Consider the following 2,764-nt stretch of genomic DNA (forward strand, 5'->3'; position numbering starts at 1 on the left):
AAGCGGCAGCGGCGACGAATTCCAATCACGATGACTGAAACCAACAGGCAGTGACTATAGTAACCTCGGAATTCAAAAAAAGACAGAAACCTCAAATAAAACCCTTACCGGAAGAGTTTTCCGGCGACGGTAGCGAGGTTCTCCGGTGACAGAAACGGGCAGAAACTCCGGTGTGGTTCCGGCGGCCACAACAGCTTCTCCCGCAGCCATTCACAATGGGCGACAACCACTTCAGCAGCTGGTTGGACGGTGGCAGTTTCTGACTGAAAAGAGAGCTCCGGTGGCGTCGCAGGTGGTTTTCCCCGTCTCTCCCGTCGAGTTCATCTCAGGCGACGGTGCGGTTACAGTGGCGGCGACAGCGGGCTCCACGACGACTTCCTCTCGAGTTTCCCCTGTGCGAGACCCCAACGGCGGCAGATCGGCGAGGGCGTAGTGAGGGCGACGGCTCTGACAAGGACGGAACCCTCGGCGGCGCAGGGTGCGACGGGGCTCGCGGCGGCAGAGCGTGATGACTCCCTCTTCTCCTCGCGTCATCTTTGCTTCTTCCACCTGCGAGCTTGACAACGGTGGCCATGGAAGCTACTCGCGCGACGGTGGTGAGGCAGTGTGGCGCAGCGCTCTTCCCCCTCCTCAGTCTGACAACGGCGCGATGGCGGCGGTGAGACCAGCACGCCGGTGCAGGTCTCTTTCCTCTCCTCTTCTCCCCAATCGCAACCCAGCCTCTCACTCTCTGTTCAGTTTCCATTGAAGGGTTTTGGTGTGTGTTTGCTGCAGTTTTTGGGGAAAGAAAGGGGCTTGCGGCTGCTACTGCAGCTTCTGATGGGAAACGGTAATGGGTTAGGGCTTTTAGGGTTAGGATTTTATTTTCAAAGATTAGGGTTAGGGGCATTTTAGTAATTTCACTTAAAAATAGGGATAATATAGTAATTAGAAATGAGTTCTAATCCAACAATAATAGTGTATAAAAATACTATTTGCTCATCAATCATACAAATTATTTTTCGTAAAATGCCCAAATCAAAATAATTAGAAATAATATAATTAAACCCTTTATTTTCCAAAGTAACGTATTAATATTTAAAATATTAATTATTTAATCCAAATCATACAAAATCCTTATTATTTCATAACTATCAACTTTATAATTCAAATATAGAAAATAATCCAATAATTATAAAATTGGATAATAACTAAAACTTATTTCAAATTCAATAAATCAAAACTTGCCTTAATTACCTTTAATAAAATAATTTCTGAAATTAAGGCTATGAATAACTATATGATTTGAGACTTGATCATAATAAGACTTTTCAAAAGTTCTGGGTCTTACAAGATTTCAATCATATCTTTTCAAAACTTAATTTTAAAATCTTTTTCTAACTTCTTATCTTTTCAAAATTTATTTTCAAATCTTTTTCAATTAACCATTTGACTTTTTGTTTGATTTTAAAAAGTTTACTAATTCTTATCTTTTTCAGAACCACCTAACTACTTTTCTCTCTCCAATCTTCGAAAACCACTAACAACTTTTTGAATAATCTTTTTAATTAACTAATTATTTTAAACTCTAATTTTATTTTATTCCTTTCTTAATTTTTGAATACTAACTAATATTTAAAATAAAAACAAAAAATATTTTTTATATTCGAATTCCCTCTCTCTCATCTCTTTCTATTTATTTATTTATTTACTAACACTTCTCTCCTTCTTAAAAATCGAACCCTCTCTCCCTCTATGTGTTCGAATTCTCTTTATTTTCTCTTCTTCTCTTATTCTCTTCTTCTACTCACATAAAGGAATCTCTATACTGTGACATAGAGGATTCCTCTTCTTTTTTGTTCTCTTCTTTTTCACATTAGCAGGAACAAGGATAAAGATATTCTTGTTGAAGACGATCCTGAACCTAAAAGGACTCTAAAGAGGAAGCTAAGAGAAGTTAAAGCACAACTCTCTGGAGAGGATCTGACAGAAATTTTCGAAAAAGAAGAAGACATGGCATCCGAAAATAACAACAATGCCAGAGATGCAAGGAAGATGTTTGGTGACTATGCTGCACCAACTTCCAACTTCTATGGAAGAAGCATCTCAATTCCTACCATTGGAGCAAACAACTTTGAGCTTAAGCCTCAATTAGTTTCTCTAATGCAGCAGAACTGCAAGTTTCATAGACTTCCATCAGAAGATCCTCATCAGTTCTTATCTAAATTCTTGTAGATCTGTGATATTGTTAAGACCATTGGGGTTAATTCCAAGGTCTATAGACTTATGCTTTTCCCCTTTGCTGTAAGAGATAGAGCTAGAACATGGTTGGACTCACAAACCTAGAGAAAGCCTAAACACTTGGGACAAGCTGGTCAATGCTTTCTTGACCAAATTCTTTCCACCTCAAAAGATGAGTAAGCTCAGAGTAGATGTCCAGACCTTCAGACAGAAGGAAGGTGAATCCCTCTATGAAGCTTGGGAAAGATACAAGCAATTAACCAAAAGGTGTCCTTCTGACATGTTTCCAGAATGGAGCATCATATGTATATTCTATGATGGCCTGTCTTAAATGTCAAAGATGTCACTAGATCATTCTGCTGGTGGATCCCTTCATCTGAAAATGCCTGCAGAAGCCCAGGAACTTATTGAGATGGTTGCAAATAACCAGTTCATGTACACTTCTGAAAAAAATCCTGTGAATAATGGGATGACTCAGAAGAAAGGAGTTCTTGAGATTGATACTCTGAATGCCATATTGCCTCAGAACAAAATATTGACTCAG

At 39.5% G+C, this 2,764-nt stretch overlaps 1 non-coding gene across 1 annotated transcript; it reads right to left on the reverse strand.

Moving 5' to 3' along the window:
- Positions 1-2,398: 2,398 nt before the first annotated feature.
- Positions 2,399-2,502, reverse strand: LOC130954606 (small nucleolar RNA R71). The gene has a single exon (XR_009076363.1). It is a non-coding gene; the product is annotated as a small nucleolar RNA R71 (small nucleolar RNA).
- Positions 2,503-2,764: the final 262 nt, after the last annotated feature.

This window comes from Arachis stenosperma, chromosome 1 (genome assembly GCF_014773155.1).
Source record: "Arachis stenosperma cultivar V10309 chromosome 1, arast.V10309.gnm1.PFL2, whole genome shotgun sequence".
In the NCBI taxonomy this organism is placed as follows: Eukaryota; Viridiplantae; Streptophyta; class Magnoliopsida; order Fabales; family Fabaceae; genus Arachis; species Arachis stenosperma.